The 17,798-nt window shown below is 37.1% G+C and overlaps 1 long non-coding RNA gene across 3 annotated transcripts in view; it reads right to left on the reverse strand.

Moving 5' to 3' along the window:
* Positions 1-6: 6 nt before the first annotated feature.
* The window catches only part of LOC112150749, a 52,332-nt gene continuing 34,540 nt past the window's right edge, over positions 7-17,798 (reverse strand). For all 3 annotated transcript variants that reach the window (XR_002920006.2, XR_002920005.2, XR_004947772.1), the window contains one exon: positions 7-607. This is a non-coding gene — a long non-coding RNA (uncharacterized LOC112150749). The remainder of the gene's footprint in view (positions 608-17,798) is intronic.

Here is a 17,798-nt window from a genome sequence, read left to right on the forward strand (position 1 = left end):
CTTCCTTTGACATCTTGGAGACATCTCCATCTCCATGCATATTGTATCTAAGGTGTGGTGACACAGAACTTGGTGGCATTTTAATAATCAAGTCTCTCGAGTGAAGAGTTCCCTCTCCTCGCTCTGCCGCCTCTGGTACTGCTCCAGAGTCTCTATCAACAAGTCAATAGAGGCTCTAGCTTGCCAAGACATTAGCTAGGAAGCCATGGAGGTGTGCAGGGCTTATTATAAGCCTCTTAGTGATTCTGCAGGAGGTGAAGAAATGGTCTCTGTTAGGGGAATCAATCCTCGGGTAATTACCTAGCCACACTCCAGGCTGCTGAAGAGGACTAGAACTGGGCTGAGACTGTGAAGACTACTGAGCTCCAGCTCAATAAGAGCCTCTAAGGAGAGTCCATTGTCTCAGACTTAAGAGAGGGGAGACGGTTGATAATGATAATGATGATGACGATGATGATGATAAATACACAGCCAGTAATCAAGTGGTGTTTGATGGACACATGCAAGTGCACAGCGAGGCTCATCAGGCGTTAGGTGCACACAGACAAACGATCTATAATCCATCTATCCATCCTCTAGACTTGATTCTCCTCTTATGGGTCTTTACCTGCACACAATTTCAGAGAAACAGTGAAAAGGCCTAGAAAGAAAACACCACAGAAAAACACATTCATCTAATTTTTTCATCCTCCTCCATAAATTCTCTCAGTCTCTTTGTGTTTTCTGGTATCTCAAATCCCAACATTTAATCAAAAATAACATTTACTACAATTTTTTTACCAAGTTAAATGTTTTTCCATGTTATATTGGGAAAAAACAGATCAACCTTTACATCGGACGTAGACTTTTAGTTGCTTTTTTTTTATCTGTAACAGAGCAGATTTAAAAAAAATGTAAACAATCATAACTTCTAATCAAGACAAATCTAAATAATATGTATTTTTTATCTAGAACACAGACCCACGAAGCCTCTTGCTTGCTAACAATAGCTTCCAAATAAACAGTTTATGTGGCATCATTACAACATTTTTCTGATGATTGAAGAAATATATAAAGAAATTTAAGCCTAAAATGACATTTTGATTATTCTATTAATTCAAATTATTGTGAATCAGGTGCAGATAAAAAATGCTATTAGAAATAGATCCATTATGTCTTTGTTTTCTTCATCCAAGCTGCTATCTGGCTCAAAACTGGATCAGTAAATAGTTCACATCCTAATCACCAATTTGTTGCACAGGTTATGTTAGGCTGGTGTGTGTGTGAGGGACTGTAAGCTATTGGGAAAGGGTGTAAACAGATGGATGATGGGAAGTGGGGTTGGGCTTACACCACACAATTTAGATCAACATTTTGTAATTACTAACTGCCGTAGAAATACATTCTCAAAGACGATTCAGGTATTTTAATTTAAGCTAAAAAAAATGCATTAAAACAATTGGGAGATCACTGAACGCTTTTACAATAGATACAAAGATGAATAAAGTGGGACTTTAAGGTTGAAGTTTTAAAGTGGAGATATCTGTCACTATTGGTCCGTCTCCACTTTTGAAACATCCTTAATCTTACCTAAAAAATCCAAATTACATTTGAGCATATTTTACTTAGATTTGCAGCTCAGGACATACACTCATGTAAAAAAACCCACATACTCTCTAGAGGAGAAAATGACTATCATACAGACTTGTTAGCAGATAGATAGAAAGTGAATTAGCCAAGCAGTTAGAAAGAAAGAAAGACAAACACGGCTGAAGCCTTGCTACTTTGACACCTGGGAAAGTATTTGCAACAACATACACAGAAAGGGAATGAAAAAAAGTTAAAAGAGTGAAAGTAGATAAAGTAAAAGTGCTCTTTCATATGAAATCAAGAGTTTAGAGGGCAGAGTTCAGCCATAAGTGGCGCTACTACAACATGGTACAGGGAGAAAAAAATTAATTTCACATTCTTTAATTTTCAGAATAAAATGGCCAGCCATTTTAGGTCGAATAATTGTTTAAACCAATGATTTTATCATTAATCCAACAGCGGCCCCGAGAGCTAGGGGTCACACTGGAGGTTGATTAGGTACGAGGCTACACAAAGAGCCCTCCAGTCGATGCCATTGAAAAGGAGAAAGTCATTTAGATTGTGAATTGGTCCCGAGGCTGCGCGGCTCGCTCCATTACAGGCCATTTTCAATTTTAGCCTCACAATAAACATCAAGCCGGGCCAAGGAAATTACAGCATCTCGGAGATGTAGCCGAACAGATAGGTGGGGTACAGACAAGATGACACGACTGGAGGAGGGGGAGGGAGGGTATCATCCAATGTGGAAAACTGCAAAAAGTAGAACAAAATTCCTACCTCTCTGACTTCAGAGTGTTGCAAGATTAGGACTTTAACGCAGACTAATGAGATTCCAAAAAGTAAAAGTTGTAAAGTAGGAAGAAAAGAAGGAATGGATAAAAAACACAGATTTTCTCTGAGCTTCCTTTCACTTTATCACTCAACTTTAAATAAAACTATGCTTTAGAAATATGAGAATGGGATAACTAATGAATACCCAATATTATAAATTAGTATTTTTTTATTCTTAAAAATATATATGCTTCAAATATCGACCTATAATAAAATTATGACTATGTATTTGTCTTCAGATTAACAATGCACGACGAAGGGAAGCCAGCATCGCAGAATTGTAAGCAGAATTTGGTGACAAAACATGAATCATAACATTCAATTTTCTTTATTTATAAGAGTTTCTGGTGTGTTTGTGTGCAATTGTACAATTTGTGTTTATGTGCAGCTTAGGTAAATGTAAACACAAGACTGTGCAGTTCAAGCATCCAACTGGACTAAATGCAAAATTAAAAAAAGCACAAACAGAAACAGCAACCAATGCATCCAAAAATAAACATGAGTAAATACTAAATAAACCAATTTCCTTCGATTTTCTTTTTTCCTTGCTGCCACATTCAGACTTGAATATTCTTTGCTTGTAAGTCATCTAACAGTGGACTGTTGGAAATATCAGATCAAAATTATTTTCTTCCTTTTTCAAATAAATAAATCATCAGAGACCAGCAGCAAAACTATGTCTTTCAGATCATTCTTTCTTGGCAGAGCAAAAAATACACAAATGAGTTATCCAAATGGGAAAGAAAATGCAGAATCGCCTGCCTTCACAGAAGTAAGGGCCGTTGCCCTTGCATTTGAATCAAAGCAGCACCTGGCTGCTTTGATTCGAGTTCAAGCTCAGTTCAGTTTATTAGTGAAGCGCCAATTCAAAACCAAGGTTATCTCAAGGCACTACACAGACTTGAAAAAATTCATGAAATAAAGCAAAAGATGAAATAATTTATAATTCAATTTGGTCCACATTAATAAAAAAATGAAAGATTTTTTTATTTTTATTTTTTACTATTATAATAACAGATATTCTGCATCTTGTTAGACGTTTTGTTGCAGAAAAGAGAAAATAAAAAATCCAGTCTATGTGGTTTGGGATATACTGAATGTCTTTAATCTATTTTCACAATAAACCCTCACACCTTTAAATTAATGTGATTTTTCTTCTTTCTTGTGATCCCCTTCTAGGATTTACCATCATTCATTTGTTGTAATAAGCTGCAAAGTGTGTGGAATACACGGCTAAAATGAGGACAAAAGCACATTTGTTAATGCTGTGTGTCTCCAGCTCAAATGTAAATCTGCAATCAAAATGACAGCAAATACGCTTTTAGTTTTTATAAATCAAACCACAAAAAGCCTTCAGCTATTCATGCAGGATTCACAACAACTTTAATTAAATGAGTTTAATTTGTGTCATTGCCTTGAACTGCTTAAAGTAATTTTCTTGATTTTTATTTATTTTTTTTTTTATACAAGGGGCTTGTTTATCTGTAATATACATTAAATCATGCAAGAGTAAAATTAATTGTATCATGTAGATTGGTATCAATGGGAAGAAAAGCACACACAGACTATCTGTTTAAATCATCGAAGGTTCTGATCTGATCCCATTATGATTTCCAATACATCATCTGTCAGTTGCAGCTAGAACAGGAAAATGACAAAGTTAAACATTTCAACACAAGAGGGTATTTTTCTGATAATCAGTGCTGATTTCTTAGACAGATGAAATATTTTAAAGTTTAACCTCTTAAGACCTGAGCTAATGTTTGAGCTGACCTTCTAAATATGTAATCACAGGGCCCCAGTTAAGCAAAAATAACTGCTGTTAAAATATAACCCAAAATGTGATGTCCATGTATGTGGACGCCAGGGTTTTTAGAGGTTTAAAAATTTGTGATCATTTAAAAACAAAATTATTTTGTGGTGTTTTTATTATGCTCTTGTAACATTTTTCTGATGATGGAGGACATATAATAGAAAATTAAGTTTAAAGTTGTTTTTTCTGAGTATTTCTTTATTCAAATTGTAGTGAATCAAAAGCAGACAAAAAATGCTGAAGGCTTGTAGTTGTTACGTACAAACTAGAAGGCCAAAAGCTCCATGTACTGCTCCACTCTAATGGATTCACTTGCAGACACATAAATCCATGTACATCTTTGTTTTCCTCGTCTGGGCTGACATCTAGCTCAAAACCGTAAGGCTGATAGCTCCTAAATTGTTCACCATTTTGTTGCACTGCTTAAGTTTTCTTGGGTTTGAGAGAGGATGCAAGCTAGCAGGAGAGAGTGTAGACAAAAGGATGATGGTAAATGAGGATAGCTTATCCCCACCAACAATTCAAAGGCAAGATTCTGATGAACTCCTGCCACTCTGTAGAAACTAAATCCTTGAAATCAACACAGGTTTTATAATTTAGCTTAAAAATGCCATATTCATAATGAAAGGATTGCAGTGTCTTGATGCAAGAAGCTGACAAAAAGTTTCAAAGTGCATAATTAACCTTCACTTTCACTGACCACTTGAGGAGCTTTGTTTCTAGCTCTATGAGGATGACGGGAGAAACATCACTGGCTGTCCAGGAGACCATAACTACAGCCAGGCACCCCCTTGCAATTACTTCTTGAACAAGAAAGAAAACAGAGTAATCGGCAATCGATAGTTTCAGCCAAAGCCTGCTTATTTGTTACATATAAGCTTCTTGTCAGAGTAATATTCTGGATCCTTCTTTACCACCATGACAATGGAGTAATTAAGCTGCTGGCAAGAAAGTGAATGCAAACAGCAGACATCTGCTTCCATGGCACTGGTTTTCACTGAAGCTCCAAGACCAGGTTGAAGACAATCAAGTGGTTTGTCTCAAAGCAATTATCCACATCGCCTAACTCCCCTGATGAAGTAATGGGCGGAGAGACGGTTTCTGTTTGAAAACTATTCTTAGGGACGTGCTGGCGGGCCCCTAATGGAAAGAACCGAGAGTGAACCGTTTCTCACCTGAAAACCATCACAAGTTTTACTGAACTCCTTTGGGTTTACAGTGTTGCTGTTTAGATGTAAAGACCTCAGTGTGTTGCAAACAACGCTTATTTCTGTGAGTTTTAGCCTGTTATCTTCTCGGGAAAAAAATACAGCTTTGGCCACTAAAAGCACATCTTGAGAAACTGAATTGTGAAGTGTTCTTCCACATAAATATAAAAACTGTCTTTAGCTTGTCACAAGATTACAGACTGTTGCCTCCTGTGCTTGATATCAGAGTGCATGACAATAGTAGATTTAGGACACACTCACGGTGCAAACATTTAGAATACTCCATGTGTTCTTTTAGGCATAAATATGATTTATCTGACAATATATGGTCAAATCTATGTCAGAAACTAATGTCTACACAGGATTGGTCAATTCATAACTGGGGTTTTCATTTTGATAGAAGTGCTAAAAATGGAAAAGAATGACCTGATTTTTAAATATGCAATTTTGGTTTTAGTCTTGCAGAGGGAGCACAAGATGCAAAAAGGCTTAGCACAATGTAGGCGTGACTAGAAAAGATTTTTGCCAGAAAAGATTTAATGCTAATAAAATACAACTTTTATATGTATTGTAAACTAATATTTTTTTGTCCTTTGACAGCTCTCCAGTACTAAAACTGGGCTATTTTATATGGTATTAGTGGTCATTTTTCACACATTAACTTTAAGTTTTCACGTAATATAGTCACCATTTGAATGTGCATTTTATTAGTTTTTTTTTTTTTTTTTACAGCACAAGGGATTTAAATGCATTTAAATGGGGGTATGCATCTTCATTTCTGTCTGAGTAGATTTTCTGCAACTTTTTTCTCACTCCAGGAAGATCTCCATCAAGTCAATCAAGGAAATTCTCAAATCAGCATCAGAATGAACCTTATTTATCGGTTTTTGAAGGTACATTTTCTAGCTTTTTACCCATTTTTTGCTATTCAAATATCAGTTACTCCATGTGCTTGCAAATCAGACATCACTTTAAGGATCAGAACAAGCTTCTGTCATGTTAAACACCGAAAATGTGAGTTTTTATGTTTACAATTGTTCTTTTAGCCTCAAATTAAGTTGAATTGATCTTTATTACTGTTATTTGACTTGTTATTCCATAAGCACTCAAGTCTAAATTTGTCCGAAAATAAAAAAAAGGCCTTAAAATATGAAGCAGATTGTTCATGGCTGGTTTTTACACATTTTTAGAGTAAAAATATTTTTCTAAAATATATTCTTGCACATATCAAAAAAAGAAAATCTTTAATGTTTCTAAATGCATTCCTCAGAATTTAATTTGTGCTAAAATAAAGCTGCGCAAGGCAATAGAAGCAGCTAAACAAAAGCCAAGGCAATGAAAGAAAGAAAAAGACATATCTCTGGCGGTATTAAGACCATTAAACACCAGGGTCTTTTCTCCATTTGTGGCAGAAAATCAATGGTCGCGGCCTGTGAGACAGCCGGAGGGTAATTTTACCCTGCATTTTCTCTGGAGGCTAATCCCGGAGCCAAGAGTTAAACCATAGACGGCAAGACGAAGAAGAGGACCAGAGAAGAAAAGGAAAAGAGATCTCCTTCCCTAAATAAATATTATCAGCATGAAAACAAAGTGACTACCTGAACAAAGTCTATTTTACAGAGGCACTTCAATGGACTTCACCCCATTTTTTTAAATTCCTCTCCTTTCTCTTTTCTTCTTTCGTTGGGGAGAATGAGTGTGCAAACATATATGCATATTTCTTATATGTATTTCATCACATTTTGTTTCTTCAATTGTTGGTGCAGCCAGCTATAATGATCAACATACCTGGTGCATCTCACAGACAGGTGATCTGCATGACAGCAATACTTACATCAAGCATGGAAGGCAGTGGAATTGCATATATAATAAGCATTTTCCATTCTTTCAAATACTTAAAAAAAATCTTGGAATAAGACAACGATTGAACTGCTGGATTGCACCGTGTACGTTCATCTATGTGTGTGGAGGTGCATGAGGGTGTGAATGCACGTACACAAAGGCAGAGGCAGGCACAAAGGGAGGGGAGTGGTGCTGTTTCAGTCATTAAGGAAATGAAGTGAGGGGTGAAATCTACTGAGGGAGATACATTTCTAAAGAGTCATGGTACATGCTTGCTCTATCACAGCAAGACACACATGGACAAACAAGGTGTCTCTTTTCGCTACAGGTCCACTCTGGACCATCGACAGAAAAAACAGATCGTAAAAGTATTTTTTTTAATGTTTGCATGTGGGGTCACAACAAATATGAAGGAGTTTGCATGAAATTCATACTTTCTTTGATATATTTAATTAATTCATTATTTTTTTTTCCGCATCCCCCTCAGTTAAACCAAGTTTCGTGAATTCTATTGAACTGACCATATCTTCAAATAAAACAATCCAAATGAAAATCTAACTCTAATGCGAGACGTGTTCAAGTGACCACTTCCAATGACAAATCTATGTAAACGCACATAAATGTACGTTTTGGGTTTCAAAGTTTAAAACTCTTGCCTTCATCCATAGCTACACATGTGAATGCAAGAGTTTTGATTTTGAACGTGGAGCCCAAATCGTGCATGGGATATGGATGTTGTCCGTAATTATCGGAAGTACCAACAGTTTGAAAATTAATTATGAAGGAGAAATTGTTATTGCGGTTTGTACCCAGCTGGAATTCTATGACACCAAGTCTTTCATATACTGGAATAGAGCTATGAAAGAAAAAGCCTGGAGCAAGATTTGCAAAATTTGCACCAAGTTTCTTACAGCTGTAGGTGGCGGAGATACACCATTAAGGAGTAAAACGAAAAAGTCCCTCCTTGCTTGATTCTTAAATGTTCGTTTAGCACGTTCTTTAACGCATGTCGAAGTTAACGTAGCCTGAACTTTTTGGAATACTGCCACATAGCTCCATCGTCAGAAACCCAAAGCATTGTGAGTCCCTCTTTCTGTAGAAGGATGTAGGGAAGATTTAGTCTGGAATGAGTGCTCTCTAAAAACACACACGAGATTCTACTGTCCACGGCAACACAAAGAGAAGTCTAGATTACAATACAGAGAAAAACTGTTACTTGATATTACATAACTTTATCGCTACAGAAAGTGGTTGTTACTACTTTGTTGTGAGTTACAAAAAAACTAGCTAAATTGTTTGTTCAGTAATCTCAAAAACAGGTTTTTCACACAAATCTGAAAGACGGGCCTCAGCTGCTTAAGAGATATACTCACTCTTAATAGGAAGATGATACCAAGGGGACTTAAAAGGGAGGGGCAACTAGTGGGGGTAAATGGAAATGGAAAACAGACACAAAAAAAAGAAAAGGGGAGGGTAGAGGAAAAAATGAATTAAAATGGAGAGAGGATGGGTAGAATGAGAGACAGAAAGAGGGTTGAAGGGTCTTCCACATCACTGCCTTCAATTTAACACAGGTGGTAAAGTTTGCAGATAACACTGATAGTTTTACCACGGCTCCGCATGAGGAATGATACACAACAGACACAGACACACACCATCTCACACATAGATTTTCACCTTATTCAGTATAAAACAGGGGGGGTTAAAGCAGAGATGAAGGAAGAATTGCTGGATTCGGAGGACAAAATAGAGAAAAGAGGAGGAAGAATAAGAGCTGCTGGAGGGAAAAACTATCAAGCCACCTATATCGGAGACGATGTGTGTGTGCCTGTCAATTACAGAGCTGGGTTAGTACATTAACCTCTCAGGCCTGTAGGTCATCTCAATACTACAGGTTAAGACCTGCAAGTAATTGATAAAGCAGACTAACAGACAGGGTACATCAAAACTCCACTGTAAACTCATCCACATTTTTTTAACCCTTTTCTTTTAACTGCAGCAAGTTCAGAACCAGAGAAAGCCCCCAGAAAAGCAACCAACTACATATGTGATGGTCAGAAATATTGTAGGGACTAATAAGTCATTTGCATGGAACTAGTAAGCCTAGTTTATGTCATATTTTTAAAGTCCAAACACGTTGTGGGTTTATTAAATTTAAGTAGGTATTCTAAAACAGCATCTATTGATTTGTCATGATAGATTTGCAGTTTGAGCTTTAGACTTTCTAAAGCTCACAGTTCAAAAGGTTAGTTGACGCAGTTAAAATACATTAAACTATTTTGATTCTTGACTAGTTTGCAATTAAGAAAAACAACATGTGGACACAGGAATTGGATGATGTATTGAGCTACACTTCTAAAATATCACTGCAGATATAACAGAAATGTTTTCAGCATTTGACAAATCAGACATTCATTGTAAAAACAGTAAACAAAATGAAAACTGCACTAACTTTAAAATATTTTTTCAACATTTTTATAAAAGAGAAAACTGAAGACTATAGATTAGTTCTCATCCCAGAATAATTAGGAATGAACACTTCTATCCATCTTCATCACCACCATGGGTGGGGACGTTAATGATTCATTGTATAGATCCTAAGCGGTTTTCAATTTTTGACATGTGACAACAGGACTTGAAAAAGAGTCGTTGCCATGGAATCGTGGAATTGCTCCACAACAATGTTTTAGTAGCATCTTCATGAATGCCACAACACAAGATTTCTTACTTTGTATTGTTGCATTCTCACACAAAGATCAATATTTTCCCCTACTGCTGTCAATAGGTCTGGTATCACAGGGTGATTACAGTTTAACTGAAGCTGTGTCTGGACCACATTAGTGGAGTAGCATCACAACCAGTCATTTATGCCTTGGTCACATAAACCCACATGACACATCCCACTTTGTCCAGTGATAATATATGTCTATAGGTGATACCCGTGAGATGTGAAACCCTTAAGATGTCCACATGTACTACACTCTGATCGTTTAATTTTCTAATTTCTAACAATTAGGCTAAGTGTGCACGCATCACTTGAAAAGCACTAACAGGCTCCGCCGGACGCAAGGATCAGAGGGGTTGAAAAAGTAAAAAATCTGTTCAACTGGTCACCTGCAGGATGGTTGTAGAAATTTTTTGCCCATATTAACCCCATATCCACTCATATGGGCAGCTGTGACTAAGGCATCAGCAAATGTTTAAAACTTTGTTTCTTTTCTACCACACGTATGCTGCAGAGAGAATTCCTTAGGTCGTGAAATACAGATGTGGTATAGGTAAGGCCATTCTCCCGTTCAGCAATCAACTTTCTCTTTAATGATAAAGACAAATAATACAGCTGTCACAATGTCCCAAATTCTCAGTGATGACAGCGTTTTTCATTAAGGTGTGATCAAAGCAGCTAAATGACAAGCACAGTAGCACAAATGAGGAAGAGCACAAACCTTAATAAGTGATGGGGAAAACCAAGAAAAACTACTCTAGTGGTTGCATTCAGCTAATTCACATTCGCTGCTCATATTCCATTGTGTGTCTTTGAGCTACAAAAGCATGGTGAGTGTGTGTGAGTGCAATTGAGTGTGAATGGAGGTAATGGGCAGTGCAGCTGGCCCGTGCTCAGCCTAAATGCTGCCTGATTGTTTAGCTCATCCTGAGTTTGATGATGGAGATGTTGTTGTTCTAACAAATATACAGCGCAGCAAGTGCACATCTGTGGGGCGCTAACAGGTGTGGAAGAGACAAGAGGAGAGATGGTGCGAGAAGTACAAACAGACAGAGGAAGTGAGCTCTGGAAACCATCCCAGCATCAAGCAGAAGCCAAATGAAAAAGAAAATCAAAGCCTTTTTTTTCTGTCCACTTGAAGATGATAGCAGTTTGTACAGTACATGCAGGAGAGGTGTGGCTTGAGTGTGTATCAACTGTGCTTACTCCTTTCTTTTCCTGAAAGAATATTTCTCTAAAGTCTGGTAATGTCATAGCAGGCGCATTGTACTTTAGGCCTATGACAAAAATAAAAAGAAGTTTAGAAAAGAGCCAGCGCCCTTCAATGTATACAGTTCCATTGTTGAAGCTTCAAGTTAACCAAGTATGATCAGAACTGATCTTTAATACTAAAAAAGGGCTTGCTTAGTAGAAAACAGGAAATCAGTAAATTATCAAAAATCCTAATCCCCAAAACTCTTTTTTTTAACAAAAGAAAGTGTTTGAATTATATTTTTCAATAAGCTCTGCAGAAATTATGCCCAAGAAAACAGCAGCTTTTTTTCGTCCAACCATTTCAAGAAATAATAATAACAAATGACAGAGTAGAAACCAAACAAAATAGTAAAAATAAAGATCAAATACACATAACAAACACACACACCTACACACTAGGAGTACAGGTTCTCAATATCCTCCCCTACCCAACATGACATTGTAAAAAGTTTAAATAAACACATTTGGAGAAAAAAAACCATACAAAAAGAAAAAGCAGAGACAATAGGAGATTGACAAGTTAGAATTTATATACAAACACAAGTATGTTTGAGATTAATTAAAATAACTTTCTTAAACAATGACAGAGATGAAATGGAACATAAAGATAAAAGAAGGTTGCTCCAGTCGTTGGGAGCTTTAACACAAAAAGCATTTAGCTTTAGTCAGTGATCTGAACATAAAAGGCTTTCACTTTCTGTTTGGGTCATTCAAACACTGGTCTTGAACTGCAAAGGGAAATGTTTGAGATGTGTGTGAAGAGCTGTCCACAATCTCTGGATAGATCAAATACTCCATGGAAATAGCTGCATGCAAAATCAGGGATTGCCCCCTTTGAAGCACAAATTCCAAGTGAGATCATGCCACAGTTTGGCAAACGCTGCTGTTGAATCAGACAATTAAATTGCAGCCAACAATTGTGAACTTTAATGCATGTTCACTGAAGACTGCTATAAGCCTCACGCATCCCATAATTCTTTGCAGGCTTAAGAGATAGAAAAAATAAAAACAACTGCAATGAGTGAGACTTGTCTTCATTCAGTTTGCCCTTCAAGCTGTCAGAACTAAAGTGTTCTGCAGAATATGCCGGACCACGGTTTGGACTTTTCTTTACATGCTAGAATTAAACCAAGACCTGGAAATACAGTAATGTTGTTTGAGATTTTTGTCCAATGCTTGATGACCACACAGCAGACTTATGCCATAAACGAAAGTCACATTTTGTATCACCCACAAACTCCTCAACTCTTCATCCTTTTCCATGCTTCCATCCTTCCACCCATGGCCCCAGCAGGCCTTCGAGAAGATTATTCCTGCAACTCTGAGCTGCCCCAAAGAGGACGCCTGGACTACATGAGTTGAAAAAAAGGCATTTTAATTTCTTCCTCTTTATCAGAGCAACACAGACTACTTTCAGACCACTTCTCCTCTGTCCACTTGCATTTCCAAGCCGTCCAAATCTGCGCCTCTCACGTCCCAAAATCTTCACTGCCCAAATGTCCCGAATGACCTTCCCTCCCTGAAATCTGGCTAGAGCTCCAATCTTGGCTTGATGGGTTGTGTGGAATTAAAAACCAAGCAATTACAGAGAGAAACAAAAATGAGATCTTCTGTCTTGTATGAGTGGTGTGCTGAGAGGGTGGGGGGTGGATTAAGCCAAAGCTGAACTGTTGGTTGAGCCGAAGAGTCCCTGAAAGACGCCACTTGTTATTAGAGTGTGTAAACACTGCCAAGCTGCAGAGAAGCTGGTAAAAACACATCGAACATAAAGACGCAGCCTGCAGACATATGGTATTATCCCTCTGTACATTAACTGGTTGCTAAATACTTGGCTCAAACGTTATAACCGTACCCCCTCCACCATTGTCTGCTCTCAAACTATCTGAGTTTTTCGTAATCATGTCTAGACAAGACAATGAGCAAAGGGAAGAGATGTACAGTAAGGAATAGACAGTAAGATCTATAGTAGCTATGGTTGGTGGTTTTATCACTTTCCAGCACTCTTAGTGTGACTCTGAACCCACATGAGAAGAGGGTTTAATAAATGACAGCAATGGTCCCGTCTACAAAACGAGATATTTAATTTTATTTGGATGTCTTTTGATGCACACTGTCACTGGATGAGTTACACTCTTCTTTTTTTGTGCTACTATGTCTGAAATATATGTTGAAATAACAGAATAAAAGAAAAACAAATGCTTGCTAATCCTTTACACATAAATGTATGTTTGAGCTTTAAATGTTTGGCACAAGTTATCCACACACACATTTTTTGCCCCTAAATCGGAAATTTTTAAAGATTATGTGATATTATATTTTTGTTTGATGTTAGAACATATTTGGCTGACATGGGACTGAGAGAAACCAGCACAATTTGTCATTTGATGAAGCAAACATACAATGGTTGTACAAGCAGGGAAGCAAAAAACATAAATGATTAGAAACTTCAGCAGAGATCTTGTAACTGTAAGTAGATATACATAACAAAAAGTATTGTAAAAAGGGGTGGGACCACACGAGACTTTTCTTCTACCCACTCCTTTTCAAGCACATTGTTTACTTTACTTGCATATTTGTATTTTTTTTTTTTATAATTGTATGTTTAAATTCTTATGTTTATTTTCATTTTGTGTTTAAAACAAAAATCAATTTAAAATAATAAATAAAAAAAATTAGTCCAATGATCCAACCATCTGATGGTGTATCAGGGGTGAGCGAATTCAGGCCTCGAGGGCCGGTCTCCTGCTGGTTTTCCAGACATCATCTGCCACTGATTACCTGTATTCAGGTGTATTTGGCCAATAAGGAACTTCAATGGCAGGTTGGTTGGAAAACAAGAAGAACCCTTGGTACCCTCGAGGCCTGGATTCTGACACCCCCGGTGTAGGTCATACCATCACACGGTGAAAGTAAGTTATAAGACAAATTTCCAACTTTTAGCTTTGCATTGTTCTCATATCAAAAACCAAAACTATTTTCTTGCAAATTAGAGGGGTGTGTAGGATTTCTATTGCTTCCGTCAAACAAACCAGTCCTTATTAATGTTAGACTCACTCGTCAGCTTGTAATATTTAATATTTGTCATATTTTGAATTCAATATTGTCAGTTTATTATTAACCTGAGTTAGATTCAAAAGATTTTCATCACTTCGACATTTCGCTCCAAGCCTCTGCCACCTACAGGTTGTGGCCATATGCTTGTAAACAGTAGAAAAAGAAAGAAGACCATCCCCACGTGCGCGCTTGTCTGCAGTAAACGTATTGGGCTAAACAAGAATCACATACCCTATATGTCTGTAGCTTCATTTCTTCAGTATGTATTCTGTCTTTCCAAAACTGATTTAATTCACTTTTTTTTTACATCTGAGATCTTGATCCTAGAGCACTTTATCTGACACATTCTCTTGAAAATCTACATTTTTGAGATTTGATGAGAATGGTGAGTAGATGAAAATGCAGCTTCCCAAACTAGAATTTAAACCAATTCGCTTCTCACAATGGTAGAATGGTGCCAACTATTCCCACACTGCTTTACAAAGCTAGAACTTTAACTGTCATGTTTCTTCAGCAATAGAACATCCCTTACAGCAGGTCTGCGTTGCATTGTTTTCATGAATATCGAACAATATGAGATTCAGCTGAATTTCTTATTTGTGCCCTCAGATCTGTGCATCTTCTAAACTACTCATGCAATATTTTTGTGTATGCTATTACAACAGCACAAAACAGAGTAAGCCAATATTAATATATTAAAACCTGTACTCTTTATGGCATTACTTCCTGACACTACTATGTTGAAATTAGCCATCTGGATTGTAAGATTGTGTCTGTAATTATACAGCCAAAGGGGAAATGCATTGTCTCTATATATCTCAAACACAAGCTCATACACACAAGCTCACACAGCAAACGTCTGGCCCTGCAAGGCCATTATAGTAGCCCACGTGAGTTTTCTATTCACAGTCCTCTATTGTTCACACCAAGGTAAGTAGGGAGCCTTCAGACTGTAATCACCTGCAGATACACACACACACACAAGTGCACACCCACACTAATGCCGAACTATAGGAGAAAGAAAGAGGGGACATAACATAGAAAGGAAGATAGATGCTTGCTAAAGAATTCTGTATGTGAACATTTAAACCTCCTGACCACTGATCTATAGAATGTGTAAGGGGATTTTTTTTGTTTTTGTGAAACTATAAATTAGGTTTGCCTTATTTGGTAGCTGTGAAAGGATTTGAGAACATCAGTGTTGGCTAAACAAGCAGGCATAAAGTTAATGGGTCAGTTAATGCAAAAATTTAACATACATGTACATATTTAATAATTTTATATAAATTAAACTGCAAAAAATGATAAATCGCACTTGAATAAAGCTTCAGGAATTTTTATTTTTTTTTTCTAAACGGAGAGGAAAAAAGATAATTACAGTTCCGCTGAAAGATCCAATTGGATCTAGCAATGCTGAAGTAAATTGCAAGGATGGCAACCACATTAGTACACTGCAGTTCATTTCAAGGGAAAAGTCAGTTGTCACCTTTGCTATTTGTCCACAAATAACTAAAGGGTTCTCGAGAAAAGTTCAAGAGCCAGAGAACTCCTGGAAGAAAGCTATCAAAACAGTTGACCTGAATCAGAGATGCACGTTTCAGGGAAGAAACCTGACAAAAAAGGTGGCTCGACATCTTCCCATTTATCAAAAAATACAATTGAAGGAGGTCTAGACTAGACCCTGGTACTCATTGTGATCCAGAAAAAAATATTTTTTTATATATAAAACACCCCTCTCACCCTCCGTGGGTGGTTTCTCCTCCAAGTTTGGGTCCTCTCCCAGAAGCCTGGGAGCTTGAGGGTCCTTCGCAGTATCCTACATGTTCCTAGCACTGCGCTTTTCTGGACTGAAATGGCTTCTCGGGACTTGTCTTACTCGTTGGAGGTATTTGGCTGTTGCAGTTTTCCTTGTTGCCTGTTCCAGGTTGCAATTTGTCTGTGGAATTCCAAGGTACTTGTAACTGTCCTCAATGTCTGCTATTGTTCCTTCTGGGAGTGAGACCCCTTCTGTGTGGACGACCTTGCCTCTCTCTGTCACCATCCGACTGCAAATTTCAAATAAAATGCTGATTTTTTTAATTAAATGACAAAACATTTGAACAATTCAACCAAATGTATATTTTTTACAATGTTTTATCAGCATTATATTATTTTTCCTAATCTATTTTTTTTTCAGTTTTTAGCTTTTTAATTTATTTCAAAATGTTTTTATCCTTTAATTTTTGATGTGGTAATCAATGACAAATAACCTTTTTTCAGAAAGCAGCTGTTGGGTAATTCATTTCATTTTACAGTTTGTTGCTTACAGCTGGAACTCATGTAACTCATACTTAACCAGTTATCCTCTCTTTGAAATACACACATTAATTCCACTCTCAAGTTTTTCCATCCACCCCTTTACTCCCAGCATCTCTTGCTGCCTGACACGTTTTTATTAGTTCAGTATGGTGTTCATTAGAAAAACATACAGGTAGCGTAACCTCCACGCCCTCTTTCCTCTGTGTGGCTGTGAGAGGCAGCAGAGCGAGGTGGGCTGCCTTTTTTCACCCTTCTCTTCTCCTTTTTTCTTTTTTTTTACAAGCCGAAAATTGTTTAGTGGTGTTTCACGGCTGACAGGTTATGGTAATCCAGGAGGAGCACCGGTCTGGAAACTAATGAACTCAGAAAGAGATGGAGGGAGAAAGATGAGGCAGCTGTGTATCATCATAGGGCTAGTGGAATTGTTGTTCTTGTACCATTGGAGCTTCATTCTACGCATTGCCACAGATATAAAAAAAAAAGAAAAAAAAATCAAATCAATGTGCATTCATTATCAGGTTGGTGTGTTGTTCAACCGAATCTCACACTGTGGGGGCTTGATGCATGAAATGGTACCTGAGAAGAGGCAGGTTAAAAAATGACCTGAAATGAATGTCATTGCATCTATACAGTTGTAGCATCAAATGGAAACCACATGAAAAGTTTTAGTTGTTTAAGTAAGTAGATCTTAAAAGTGAGTTATCAATTGGATTTTTTTTTAAGATATTTTGGCAGAAAGGCTCTTCTATGTATAAATATGTGTATTAACAAAAATTGCATCCAAAAAGTTTACTATCTTGTGGTGGCTAACAATGATGGAAAATAACAATAAAATATCTTACATATTAGTTGAACAGAAAATTTATTTTAGAAAAAAACTTTAAAGACAACTCTGATCTTCTTTTGAACTATCGTAAAAGAATACTCTTTTAATCATGGTAATGCAGTTTTAGCAAAGATGATAAAATCCATGTAATTTTCTTGGATATTATTTTTGCAGAGCGGCAGTGGCTGATTAGAAATTCACCTCTGAGTTGTGGGCATAAGCCTGCTCTCATTTCCCATGATCCCTTTGTTCACTCTCAGTCATGCTAGCTTGGAAGCCCTTACAACCTCAATCTAACATTGCCTGTGCAATAATATGAGGAATGAGACGAGGAAAACGAAGACATTCGTGGATCTACTTGTCTGCAAATGGATGCAT

The sequence above is a fragment of the Oryzias melastigma genome, linkage group LG4, assembly GCF_002922805.2.
Source record: "Oryzias melastigma strain HK-1 linkage group LG4, ASM292280v2, whole genome shotgun sequence".
In the NCBI taxonomy this organism is placed as follows: domain Eukaryota; kingdom Metazoa; phylum Chordata; class Actinopteri; order Beloniformes; family Adrianichthyidae; genus Oryzias; species Oryzias melastigma.